The sequence below is a fragment of the Mytilus edulis genome, chromosome 14, assembly GCF_963676685.1.
Source record: "Mytilus edulis chromosome 14, xbMytEdul2.2, whole genome shotgun sequence".
Lineage (NCBI taxonomy): Eukaryota > Metazoa > Mollusca > Bivalvia > Mytilida > Mytilidae > Mytilus > Mytilus edulis.
Window position 1 is genome coordinate 2,946,043 of NC_092357.1, and position 15,225 is coordinate 2,961,267.

Sequence of the window (15,225 nt, forward strand, 5' to 3'; positions counted from 1 at the left end):
TCAACTTTTTGGAATTTTTGGTTCTCAATGCTCTTCAACTTTGAGTTTTATGTATACGAAACGCGCGTCTGGCGTATTAAATTATAGTTCTGGTACCTTAGATAACTATTAAACAATTCGAATATTTTATAACAGCAAAATATCTTGTTTTATATACTTTTATATCTTGTTTTTTTGGGAATACATTATTTAGTGTTGTCACGACAGGTTTTAAAAGCGAAAGGATTCATTTAGTTTAGAATTATTCAGTTAGTGTTTTGAAAATAACTGCAGTCCGAGACGGATTTATTGAGAATGTAAAAAAATAAAGCGTGCGGGGCATATTTTCCTTGCCTCTGGATCTACTATAGTACTAATTTTTTTTTCTTTAAGATTAAGTATTCCATTTTAATCTTTTGAACACAGAACAGGACAACTTGTAGAAGCAATGTTTGATCACACATACAGCATGTACAGTGTGATCAAACATTGCTTCTACAAGTTGTCCTGTTCTGTGTTCAAAAGATGAAAATGGAATATAACACGTAAAGAGTTTTTTTATAATCAATCAAAATATGGCATTTTAGCGTGAATAGAAACAAAAGACCAAATGAAACCGATTGTGAGTTTTGAGTCATGATTTCATCATCTTAATTGTAAACTTTTCAGTACTATGGATCTATATACTTTATTGTTAATATATCGTCAAAAATATTCATCAATTTGGGTTCTAATGGAGACGTTGAAGCTGATGTGTATCGTGGAATGTTTTTATTTTATTCTGGTAGTGAAATATTAATCATAGTTTTGAGATTATCAAATTCAACGATTTCATGACTGTTGGAAACCAATATCAGTACTTGTTTTACTGAAAGTCATTATTTTTACTTTATTTTCATTTCACGACCAATGGCTTAAATTAAAAACAAGTTCATCTTGTCTTGTGTACTTTCTTTTCAAGATTTGTTTAAATTTTGATTATCGTAAAAACCTATATCATTGGCTGGTTTTGATTGCTACAGTGGGTATAGTGTTAATTGAAAAATGTTTTCCATAAATACAGATGATATTTAAAATGTAAATTTGAATCATAAAATCAATATACAACACTATATTATGTATTGTACATATCGGTAAACAGATAAAATATAATATTCTTTGCAAAAATACCTTTAAAGTTATTCTGAACGGTTTTGGCGTTGAGCATAGTGTATCAAAACCAAATTTGATTAAAATAGCTGATACGCTACAATCTTTTTTCATAAATCTTGGATATGAAATTATTGGCATATATTTATATTTTATAACAAACGAATAAGCATGTGGTTGCCTTATTGGATGTATAAACTCCGTGTGATGAAGCAGAGTCGGTTTTTTAATGATGTTTTTGGTTATATCCTTTTCACCTCTTATCTTATAATGCTTGCCTTAACAGGGATCTAATCTAGGGTCGTCAAGTTGATTACTTATTTCTCCTTTCATATGTGTTCCTTATTTCTTATTCCTTGTTCGTTACATAGTTGTTACTAATTTTTCATTCGTTATTCGTTACATAATCGTTATGTATTCCCTGTTCCTTATTGATTACATAATCGTTACTTATTCCTTATTCCTCATATGACTGTTACTAATTTCTAATTTCTCATTCCTTATTCGTTATCTATTCGTTAGGTTTCCTGTTTCTGGATTTCTAATATATTAACCTAACTGTTTGTGTTGTGCATGTGCATATGTATGTAATCAATATATTCCATAGATTTGATTTTCAAAAGTTAAAAGGCTGAAAAATAATTCCTTTTATGTGTATCCATAGCAACTTTCTGTTTTCATAAATCTTTCTAATGATTCAATAAAAAATGGGTGTCTTTCGCCTAATCTTTTCGTAAATCTAATCACAAAGTTCGTGCAAAAAAAAAGTTGGAAAAAAACATTACAATTATTGCCGAACCAATGTATGGTATGGTCATACAAATATGGACTGTCATACAGAAAACAGCCTATATTACATACCTTATATGATCTTGATGTTCATATAAACCTAATACGAAGGCTATTTTAAAACTCATCTATCCAAAAATTAATTTTATTGCACACTAGCTCGTATATTTGAAAAATCAACAGGGGCCAAAATACGAAACTGTACACCTAACTGAGGAAGTGCAAAAAAGGGTTCTTGTGGACAAGTGGTCTTTTGATACAGGTTACATTTATATGAAATGGACTACAAAGGGATCTAAAATTTGTGGTCTTTTAACACAGGTGTGTCGCTTAATACAGATGGTCTCTTAATCAGGTTTGACTGTATAGAATGATATATTGTTTCAACCTGTAAGTAATTGACAAGATGTTTTGTCACGTATTCCCTCTAAAATGGCCGAAATGTATAGTCACTGATGAGTCTTATGCAGACGAAACGCGCGTCTGGCGTATAAAATTATAATCCTGGTACTTTTTATAACTATTATTACATTTTTTAGTGGCAAATGCTTGAAAGGTGTTAATCAATAAAGGCAACAGTAGTTTACCGCTGATCGAAATTCATAAATCGATTGAGAAAAGAAAAATCCGGGGTACAAACTAAAACTGAGGGAAACCCATCAAATATAAGAGGAGAACTACGACAAAACAGAAACACAATGTGCGAGTGGCAAATGCTTGAAAGGTTTAAATCAAACTCACATTGACAATGAAACATTCATAATGTATTGCAACATGATCTTAAAATAAATGTGACGTACAAAAAAGCTAAATCAACCTCTATTATCTCAATTGCGTGTACTATTTATTTCTTGTCTTAGGGAGGGAAGGAAAAATCCTACTTTGTAAAGGATCACTCTGATTCAAACAAAAAATTCTCTAAAACTGACATTATCAAGATGCTTGAACTTTTGATTGACAACATCAACATGAACATATTTGTAACATTCGGATGACGTGTTTTTCAACAGACTGTCGGCATTCCAATGGGAATCAATTGTGCCCCTTTTATTGCCGACTTGTTTCTTTATTATTATGAGGCATCCTTCATACAAGTACTTCTTTGGAAGAAAGATAAGAAGTTAGCAATATCCCTTAACTATACTTTCCGCTACATAGAAGACGTTCTTTCAATAAATAATTCAAAAGTTGGTGACTATGTTGAACGCATCTATCCCATCGAACTAGAGATAAAGGATACAACAGATACAGTTAAGTCGGCTTCATATCCAGACTAACATCTTGGAATTGACAATGAGGGTCGGTTGTTAACAAAACTTTACGACAAAAGAGATGATTTCAGCTTTCCAATTGTGAACTTTCCATTTGTAAGTAGCAACATTCCAGCAGCACCTACATACGGGGTATATACCTTCCTATTGATACAATATTCCCGTGCTTGCATTCCCTATCATGATTTTCTTGATAGAGGGTTGCTGCTCACAAGGAAGTTATTAAACCAAGAGTTCCAAATGGTGAAGTTGAAATCATCCCTTCGTAAATTTTACGAACGCCTTCTTTCATTTTTAGAAAGGCGTTGTCAGTTTATTTTCGATTGATGAGTTTGACTGTACCTCTGGTATTTTTCGTCCCCCTTTTGAATACATAAAACATCATTTGTGGGATGTTGAATCTTATTAACCATTTGCATAACCCTTTTCGTATTTTTTTTTTCGAAAAAGAAAATTTTTAGTGGTTAATTTAAAGCAAACCAAATGAATAAAGTCACACTAATATAAGACTACAATAGTCCATGCTACTTTTTTCATAACGCTGAGTGTATGTTCACGTGCACTCTACATTTTGTACACTGTTTGCCACGGAAAATATTCACACAATCTTTTTAGATAGGTTTTTCGCTTGTTATTGTTTTATTTACAACTTACCTTGTTCTGAGCATTGATCTCGATTCCATTATCAATAAGTAATTGAACAATTTCTGTATTTCCTGTACTTGCAGCACTGTGTAGTGCAGTGGAATCATCCTTGATAGAATAAAGTAACGATATAACAGTGTTACAAATAAAAAAAATCAACCTAAGGGAAGTATATAGCGGTCACAAATCCCTTTATAAGTGTTATTTTTGTTATTGTTTTTTCGGCTGATAATTAAAGTGTCCATTACCCATTTCTTTCCCTACTTCTATGAGATCTTTCTGAAAGATGGCATTTTCATACAAATGAGACTTAAACTGCAATGTGTTTCAATTTCAGCTTAAAACCGTGTGTAGTGACGTATTCGTTGTTGTAAGACATATACACTAAAACTGTGGTTAAGGAAGTATAAAAAAACGTGAGCTTTATTGTCCCCTGTGTATTTTTCTCTCTCTCTGTTTTGTCCACAATTATTGTGCTGGACAGCCATGTAGGACAATCTAATAGGATCTAATCGAGGGTCGTCAAGTTGATTACTTATTTCACCTTCCCTATGTGTTCCTTATTTCTTATTCCTTATTCGTTACATAGTTGTTACTAATTTCTCATCCGTTATTCGTTACATAGTCGTTATTTATTCCCTGTTCCTTATTGGTTACATAATCGTTACTTATTCGTTATTCGTCATATGACTGTTACTAATTTCTAATTCCTTATTCGTTATCTATTCGTTACGTTTCCTATTCCTTGATTACTAATACATTAACCTAACTGTTTGTGTTGTACATGTGCATATGTATGTAATCAGTATCTTCCATAGATTTGTTTTCAAAAGTTAAAAGGCTGAAAAATAATGCCTTTTATGTGTATCCATGGCAACATTCTGCATTTATTTACCATAAAATATTGCAAAAAGGGGGTAAACATGTCACATATCCCCCCACAAATTTGGATCAAACTTCTTTGAATGATACCTTTTTAGAACCTGTTTTCATAAATCTTTCTAATGATCAAATAAAAAATGGATGTCTTTCGCCTAATTTTGTCGTAAATCTAATCACAAAGTTCGTGCAAAAAAAAAGTTTGAAAAAACAATACAATAATTGCCGAACCAATGTATGGTATGGACATACAAATACGGACTGTCATACAGAAAACAGCCTATATTACATACCTTATATGATCTTGATGTTCATATAAACCTAATACGAAGGCTTTTTTAATACTCATCTATCCAAAAATGAATTTTATTGCACACTAGCTCTTCTATTTGAAAAATCAACATGGGCCAAAATACGAAACTATACACCTAACTGAGTAAGTGCAAAAAAAGTGGTCTTTTGGACAAGTGGTCTTTTGATACAGATTCAATTTATATGAAATGGACTACAAAGGGATCTAAAATTTGTGGTCTTTTAACACAGGTGTGTCGCTTAATACAGATGGTCTCTTAATCAGGTTTGACTGTATAGAATTATATATTGTTTCAACTTGTAAGTAATTGACAAGATGTTTTGTCATGTATTCTCTCTAAAATGGCCGAAATGTTTATACATTTGTTTTAGTGGCAAATGCTTGAAAGGTGTTAATCAATAAAGGCAACAGTAGTTTACCGCTGATCGAAATTCATAAATCGATTGAGAAAAAAAATCCGGGATACAAACTAAAACTGATGGAAACCCATCAAATATAAGAGGAGAACTACGACAAAACAGAAACACAACATTAAATGTGCGAGTGGCAAATGCTTGAAAGGTTTAAATCAAACTCACATTGACAATAAAACATTCATTATGTATTGCAACATGATCTTAAAAAAAATGTGACGTACAAAACAGCTAAATTAATCTCTATTCTCTCAATTGCGTGTACTATGTATATCTTGTCTTAGGGAGGGAAGGAAAAATCCTACTTTGTAAAGGATCACTCTGATTCAAACAAAAAATTCTCTAAAACTGACATTATCAAGATGCTTGAACTTTTGATGGACAACATCAACATGAACATATTTGTAACATTCAGAGGACGTGTTTTTCAACAGACTGTCGGCATTCCAATGGGAATCAATTGTGCCCCTTTTATTGCCGACTTGTTTCTTTATTATTATGAGGCATCCTTCATACAAGTACTTCTTTGGAAGAAAGATAAGAAGTTAGCAATATCCCTTAACTATACTTTCCGCTACATAGAAGACGTTCTTTCAATAAATAATTCAAAAGTTGGTGACTATGTTGAACGCATCTATCCCATCGAACTAGAGATAAAGGATACAACAGATACAGTTAAGTCGGCTTCATATCCAGACTAACATCTTGGAATTGACAATGAGGGTCGGTTGATAACAAAACTTTACGACAAAAGAGATGATTTCAGCTTTCCAATTGTGAACTTTCCATTTGTAAGTAGCAACATTCCAGCAGCACCTACATACGGGGTATATACCTTCCTATTGATACAATATTCCCGTGCTTGCATTCCCTATCATGATTTTCTTGATAGAGGGTTGCTGCTCACAAGGAAGTTATTAAACCAAGAGTTCCAAATGGTGAAGTTGAAATCATCCCTTCGTAAATTTTACGAACGCCTTCTTTCATTTTTAGAAAGGCATTGTCAGTTTATTTTCGATTGATGAGTTTGACTGTACCTCTGGTATTTTTCGTCCCCCTTTTGAATACATAAAACATCATGTGTGGGATGTTGAATCTTATTAACCATTTGCATAACCCTTTTCGTATTTTTTTTTCGAAAAAGAAAATTTTTAGTGGTTAATTTAAAGCAAACCAAATGAATAAAGTCACACTAATATAAGACTACAATAGTCCATGCTACTTTTTTCATAACGCTGAGTGTATGTTCACGTGCACTCTACATTTTGTACACTGTTTGCCACGGAAAATATTCACACAATCTTTTTAGATAGGTTTTTCCCTTGTTATTGTTTTATTTACAACTTACCTTGTTCTGAGCATTGATCTCGATTCCATTATCAATAAGTAATTGAACAATTTCTGTATTTCCTGTACTTGCAGCACTGTGTAGTGCAGTGGAATCATCCTTGATAGAATAAAGTAACGATATAACAGTGTTACAAATAAAAAAAATCATCGTAAGGGAAGTATATAGCGGTCACAAATCCCTTTATAAGTGTTATTTTTGTTATTGTTTTTTCGGCTGATAATTAAAGTGTCCATTACCCATTTCTTTCCCTACTTCTATGAGATCTTTCTGAAAGATGGAATTTTCATACAAAAGAGACTAAAACTGCAATGTGTTTCAATTTCAGCTTAAAACCGTGTGTAGTGACGTATTCGTTGTTGTAAGACATATACACTAAAACTGTGGTTAAGGAAGTATAAAAAAACGTGAGCTTTATTGTCCCCTGTGTATTTTTCTCTCTCTCTGTTTTGTCCACAATTATTGTGCTGGACAGCCATGTAGGACAATCTAATAGGATGTTACAATATTCTATAAAATACTATTTGTTTTTAAATGCAGATCGTTAGTCAACAATTTTGTTTGTTTGTTTTAACTCTACATTGCCGACATATTTATCAAATGTCGTTGCCCAACGCACGATAAGCGTAAATCAAACTCATATTGACTAACTCACAGTTTAACTTATATCGAGACATGGATCTTAAAATCAATTAACGACGTACACAATGAAAAAAACACATATTTACCTACTGAATACTTTATTTTTCAGGCATGTGCTATCCTTATTTTTTCTATATGCATATTCGTGACCTATTTGTTACTTAATCTTTATTCCTTATTCGATCCTTATTCCTTACCTAATATGTTCCTCCCGTTTAATGGTTACTTGTTACTTATATCAAAACAAATCATTAGAACTTATCACTATCATCATGATCATCGTTGAAGAGATGAATATCGTAAATAAATATTAAATAATTTGTACTTTTTAATGCTGACCTCGTTTTTAAGTAAGAAAACAGAAGAAACTTGAACATTATCTTGATATGTGAACCTTCATTTTGTTTTGATACAATGTCATAAACAATGTCGTATCATTAACAACGTTGTGTGACGTCAAATTGAGTTAACTTGTCGCTTTTTATATGACTGCATTAGAATTTACTCCTCTTGGTAGTACATGTAAATATTGATGAAAATCAGGAAAAAACAAATTGCATATCTCATAAAATTGGTTCTACTCATAGGTCCAAATTTTAAAGAACAAAGTACGCAACATTGTAATTAAAGAACATCACATGTTTGACATTTTCAAAACGTTATTACTTTTCAATTACAGGTACGATTTTGTATTACTCTACAATTTTTATTTTGTTTTTCCCTTTAGATTCTGTTTTGTTCTATACAACAAAAGTTAATTACATAATATCTTTGGTTTCAAAGAGAAATGTTATCGAGAAGAACATTGGCACAGGAAATCCATTTCCCAATTATGAACAATTGTTTTAGGCGAACCTTAAGGGATATTCAAATACAGGATTATTACTCTTCTTTTACATGATGCGCAAAAACCCGTGGATTTGTTAAAACATATTGTTGTCACTTATTCACTGTTAAAGGATAATGATTAATAAAGAACTACAATGTAGAAAACATGTAAGATATAACAAGAATCACATCGCCGTTCATGCAATATCATTTGTAGAAAAATGTACGTGGTAACAAATGAGCAAATGTCTCAGATTTGGAACACAAGATAACGTAAAATGAAAGTAAAACCTAATGACGTAAACAAACTTATCAAAATTGTCAGATGGAAAATTCACCAACAAGTAATCTAAATAAGGAAGCGTATTTGAATGTTTGTAATATATTATATAGTATACAATATTTGCCATACAAAAGCTTCGTATTAGACATTTGCGGAAACTAAGTCTATACCTAGGATTACCCTTTAGACTTACGATTATACGTGATATAAAGAAGGGGTCATCTCAAAATACAAAAACATATATATCCGACATAGAGAAGTTCGTTGATAACTGTTTTTTTTCTTTTTCTTTTTTTTTTTGGAAAGGAAGGGGAGGGGGGTGTTCTCGAATAGTTGTGTTTTTTATTCTATTGAACAAAAAAACGTAGACACAAGTGTTTGTCCTATTCAGAAAAAAATAAAAGATTTCAAAATTATACCGAACGGCAAGTTAAATTTCATGAAGAATAAGGAGCTCAAAAACACCCGTCCGCTTGATCTCCTCTTTAAAACAAAATAAAAGAGAGAAAGTAATTCTTAGCATAAACATGCTAACATGCTGCGTGATTGATTGCATCTTTCCTAACACAAAGTATTGCTGACTTTTTTCAGCAATTGTTCCAATCTAGCTACTGCAACGACAATTGTGATATTTTGTGTGTTTCATGTTAAATTTATTTTAACATAATCTTAGTTCATTCTATCATACTTCGTACAATTACAGCATTGTCAACCTGGATAACAACGTATACAATAATTATGTTAACACATTGCTGTAAATATATTAGAAAATAAATGTTGTACAACTTCAGAAAAACATCAAGTGTAATTGTAATCCTTATCGTGGGCTAATGACATTTTCCGGAAATGTCTATTAGGACAATCACCATTCTATAGTAAATAAGTGTATATCCAATTGATAGCTTACCTTGTCTATTACATTAATATCAATACCCTTGTCAATAAGCCAGTGGACAATGTCTGTCTTTCCTTTTAATGTAGCGTCAAACAGTATAGTCGAACCATCCTTAAACAGAAGTTATTAAATATTAATGTTAGATGTAGCTATAAGGAATACCAAGGAGATTGAAGTAACTTAGTGTTGTAGTTGCAGTTCTCTATTTTGTTTACACAAAGGTATCATAAAAGAGTTTTTTTTTTCATCATGTGTATGTTCATGTTCTGTATTGCATTATTCATTTGTCATATAAATAACACATGTTTATGGTTTTTATGATTTTTCATTGTCAAAACGTACTAAATTGCTTTGCTAGTATAATATACATGATATACCTAACTATCTTTAATATTTAAGTCATTTTTTTCATTATTTAGGAATACATGTATGATCATGTATACAGTTCTGATGTAGCTATCGTTAATTTTAGTGTAATGTTCATCATCAAGTCTATCTAACTATGTTGTTATTTTTTGTCTACCTATCTTATATATCATAACCAAAATTTATCATACTTCACGTTAAAATGCCATATTTTGATTTTCTTTGAAAATTCACCCTATCGTGTAGACCAATCAAAAATCAATCATTTAAATGAAAACAAATTGAATTTACACAAAGTTATTAAAGAAAATGCTTAAGTTCTACGTTTTGGCTTAGATTCTAATATTTGACTGTCAAAATAAAAAAAAAATATACATCTGGCTTCACCTCTAATACCCGTAACGTTGTAATGTACGTGGAGTACAAAAGGATGATACAACTGTTGCCGTTATTTATATAGGTGTACCAGAAAGTCACAAATCTCATTAAAAGTGTTATGAGAGTGTATTATGGTGTTATTGTTTTTCGACTGATGATTATATTGTTCATTCAATATATTGTTCCTCTTACTTCAATGAGATCTTTCGAAACTATTAAACATTCACGACGCTGAGAGTAAGACAGCAATGCGTTTTATTTCCGACTAAAAAACGCTGGTAGTGGTATTCGTTGTTTTAAGACATATAAAATAAATTGTGGTTGATGAAGTGAAAAATTGTGTGAGCTGTTTCGTCAAAATTGTGTGCTTTGCTGCCCCTTTGGTGTCTTTTTAAAGTGATTAAGATTATAACACAATGTCGACTGCTGCATCTCTGCTATTGACAATTTTACCTATTATGAAGATATAAGAAGTTGTGGTATGAGTGCCATTGAAACAACTCTCTATCCAAGTCACAATTTGTAAAAAGTAAACCCTTATAGGTAAAAGTACGGTCTTCAACACGGTTTATCATATGTCTGTTTTTTTTTTTTTTATCAAACATCGTTATCTATATAATGGCATTTGATGCGACTGTCACACAAGTGAGAGGTATAGCTAGCTATAAAACCAGGTTTAATTCGCCATTTTTACATCAAGTCAAAAATATGACAGGTGTTGTTCGTTCGTTAAGTGTGTTTCAGCTTTTGATTTTGTTATGATTTTAGTGTTTAAATCGTTTATTATGGTGGGAATTATTGCTAGGTTCTACTATCTTGTTTTATCCAATATAGCTTTTTTAGTGAAAGACCTAAAGAGATTTGACATATCACATTGAAAGTGGAAATATTATACAGTCAAACCTGTTCTCAGAGACCCCTTGAGGGAGATCAACAAACGTTTTCTCTTAAGATATGTGGTCTTTTGATACAGGTTCAATTTATATGAAATGCAAAGGGATCTTAATTTGTGGTCTTTTAACACAGGTTTTTGCTGAATACAGATGGTCTCTTAATCAGTTTTGACTGTATATGATGATATTTTGTTTCAAGCTGTAATTGCTAATTGACAAGATGTTTTGTTATGTATTCCCTCTAAAATGACCGACATGTTTAATAAATTATTGAGTGACAAATGCTTGAAAGGTGTTAATCAATAAAGACTACAGTAGTATACCGCTGATCGAAATTCATAAATCGATTGAGAAAAAAAAGTCCGAATTACAAACTAAAACTGAGGGAACCACATCAAATATATGAGGAGAACTTCGACACAACAGAAACACAACATTAACATGGGTGAGTAGCAAATGCTTGAATGGTGTAAATCAAACTCAAATCGTCAATAAAACATACATATTATATTGCAAAATCGGTCTTGAACTAAATATGACGTACAAAATGATTAAATTAACCTCTTTTCTCTCAATTGTATCTACTATTTTGAATACATTAAACATCATATGTGGGCTATTGAATCCTAGCATCCATATGCATAACTCATTTCATATGTTTTTCGATAAAAAACGTATAAGGGGTTCATTTAAAGCCAACCAAATGAAAAAAGGAACATCAATATAAAACTACAATATACAATAGTTCATGCTCTTTTTTTTTGTAACGTTAGTGTATTAAGCAAACGCTGATTTTATATTCAGGTTCACTCTACATGTTGTACACTGTGTGTCACGGAAATTATTCACATAATCATTTTAGATCAGTTTTTCGCTTATTTTCTATTTATGTACAACGTACCTTGTTCTGAAAATCGATCTCGATTCCATTATCAATAAGCAATTGAACACTTTCTGTATTTCCTGTACTTGCAGCACTGTGTAGTGCAGTTGAACCACCCTTGGTAGAACGATAGTAACGATATAACAGTGTTACAAATAAAAAAAAAATATGAGCCTAAGGGAAGCATTTATCTGACCTGCAAAGTCACACATCCCTTTAGAAGTGTTATGATAGTGTACTATTGTGGTTTTTTTTCGGCTGATAACTATATTGTCCTTTAGATATATTGTTTCTTCTATTGATTGTTTGTTTTCACACATCGATGTCTATATACTGGAATTTAATACGACTATCAAACAAGTAAGATGAATAGGTAGTTATGCAACAAGGTTTAATCCACCATTTTCTACATCAGAAAATGCCTGTACCAAGTCAAACATATGACAGGGGTGTTTTGCTTGTTTAGTGTGTTAGAGCTTTTGATTTTGTTTTGATTTTAATTTTAAATCGTATGTTTTGTTGGGAGTGATTGCTATAGTTTCTACTATCTTTTTTTATCCTATATAGTTTTTTTTCTCTACAGACCATAAGAGATTTGACAAATCATATTGAAAGTGGAAATATTCTACAGTCAAACCTGTTCTGAGAGACAGGGAGTGCAAAAAAGTGGTCTTTTAGGACAAGTGTTGATACAGGTTCAATTTATATGAAATGCACTACAAACGGATCTACCATTTGTGGTCTTTTAACACAGGTTTTTCACTTAATACAGATGGTCTCTTAATCAGGTTTGACTGTATATGATGATATTTTGTTTCAGCCTGTAAGTAATTAACAAGATGTTTTGTCATGTTTTCCCTCTAAAATGGCCGACATGTTTATTACATTTTTAAGTGGCAAATGCTTCAGAGGCTAATCAATAAAGGCAACAGTAGTATATCACTGTTCGAAATTCATATATCGATTGAGAAAAAAAAAACAAATCCGGGATACAAACTACAACTGAGGGAAACACATCAAATATAATAGGAAATAAACAGAAACACAACATTAAATGTCCGAGTGGTAAATGCTTGAAAAGTGTAAATCAAACTCACATTGACAATGAACCATTCAAGTTTCTTGTGTACAATTTGGAGTTTAGTATGGCGTTCATTATCACTGAACTACTATATATTTGTTTAGGGGCCAGTTGAAGGACGCCTCCGGTGCGGGAATTTATTGCTACATTGACGACCTGTTGGTGACCTTCTGCTGTTAATTTTTCTATGGTAGGGTTGTTGTCTCGTTGACACATTCCCCATTTCCATTCTCAATTTTATAATGTATTGCAATATTGATCTTAAAATAAATTTGACGTACAAACAAATTTTATCAACCTCTATTCTCTCAATTGCATGTACTATTTGTATCTTATCTTAGGGAGGGATAAATCCTACTTTGTAAAGGATCACTCTGATTAAAAAAAAAAAAATTCTCTGAAACTGACATTATCATGATGCTTGAATTTTTGATTGAAAAAATATTTGGAGGACGTGTTTTTCAACAGACTGTCGCCATTCCAACAGGACCCAACCTTTGGTGACTATGTTGAACGCATCTTTCCAATCGAACTAGAGATAAAGGATACTACAGATATAGTTAAGTCGCCCTCATATCTTAACTAACATCAATAAATTGACAATGTGGGTCGGTTGATAACAAAACTTTACGACAAAAGAGATGATTTCAGCTTTCCAATTGTGAACTTTCCATTTCTAAGTAGCAACATTCCAGCAGCACCTACATACGGGGTATATACCTCCCAATTGATATAATATCCCCGTGCTTGCATTTCCTAACATGAGTTCCTTGATAGATGGTTGCTGCTAACAAAGGAAGTTATTAAACCAAGAGTTCCAAATTGTGAAGTTGAAATCATCCCTCCGTAAATTTTACTGACGCAATCACAAGTTGGTTGACCGTTATGGAATAACCGTTTCACCAATAATATCGGATATGTTCCTTACGTCGTAACTACAATCCCCTTCCCTTTGATGAATGTGACCTACCGAGTTAGGCTATTTACCAGATTTGTTATAACATAAGCAACACGACGGGTGCCCCATGTGGAGCAGGATCTGCTTACCCTTCCGGAGCACCTGAGATCACCCCTAGTTTTTGGTGGGGTTCATGTTGCTTATTATGTAGTTTTCAATGTTGTGTCAAGTGTTCTATTTTTTGTCTATTTGTCTTCTTTCATTTTTAGCAAGGCGTTATCAGTGTATTTTCGATTGATGAGTTTGACTGTCCCTCTGGTATCGTTCGTCCCTTTTTTGAATACATAAAACATCATATGTGGACTGTTGAATCTTATTAACCATTTGCATAACCCTTTTCATAACGTTAGTGAATTAATCAAACGCTGGGTTTATGTTCACGTGCACTCTACTTTTGGTAAACTGTTTGCCACGAAAATTATTCACATAAATATTTTAGATAAGTTTTTTGCTTGTTATTGTTTTGTTTACGACTTGCCTTGTTCAGAAAATTGATCTCGATTCCATTATCAATAAGCAATCGAACAATTTCTGTATTTCCTGTACTTGCAGCACTGTGTAGTGCAGTGGAACCATCCTTGATAGAATAAAGTAATGATATAACATTGTTACACATAAAAAAAAATCGTAAGGGAAGTATATAACGGTCACACATCCCTTTAGAAGTGTAATGGTGTTAATGTTTTTTTTTGGCTGATAAATACATTGTCCATTACCTATATTTTTCTCTTACTTCTATGAGATCTTTCTGAAAGATTGAATTTTCATACATATAAGAGTAAAACTGCAATGTGTTTCAATTCCAGCTTCAAACCGTGTGTAGTGACGTATTCGTTGTCGGAAGACATATACACTAATATTGTGGTTAAGGAAGTAACTTATTTTTTATTTATGTACAACGTACCTTGTTCTGAAAATTGATCTCGATTCCATTATCAATAAGCAATTGAACACTTTCTGTATTTCCTGTACTTGCAGCACTGTGTAGTGCAGTTGAACCACCCTTGGTAGAACGATAGTAACGATATAACAGTGTTACAAATAAAAAAAAATATGAGCCTAAGGGAAGCATTTATCTGACCTGCAAAGTCACACATCCCTTTAGAAGTGTTATGGTAGTGTACTATTGTGGTTTTTTTTTCGGCTGATAACTATATTGTCCATTAAATATATTGTTTCTTCTATTGATTGTTTGTTTTCACACATCGATGTCTATATAATGGAATTTAATA

General features: G+C 32.2%; 1 long non-coding RNA gene across 2 annotated transcripts; it reads right to left on the minus strand.

Annotated features, from left to right (window-relative positions):
* Positions 1–3,847: 3,847 nt before the first annotated feature.
* LOC139503540 (uncharacterized) lies at positions 3,848–15,007 on the minus strand. Of its 2 annotated transcripts, none has more exons than XR_011659125.1 (4): positions 14,898–15,007; positions 9,447–9,545; positions 6,787–6,885; positions 3,848–3,941 (listed from the first exon to the last, which is right to left on the minus strand). It is a non-coding gene; the product is annotated as an uncharacterized lncRNA (long non-coding RNA). The 2 variants fall into 2 exon arrangements; XR_011659124.1 differs by lacking the exon at positions 14,898–15,007 and adding an exon at positions 11,973–12,091.
* Positions 15,008–15,225: the final 218 nt, after the last annotated feature.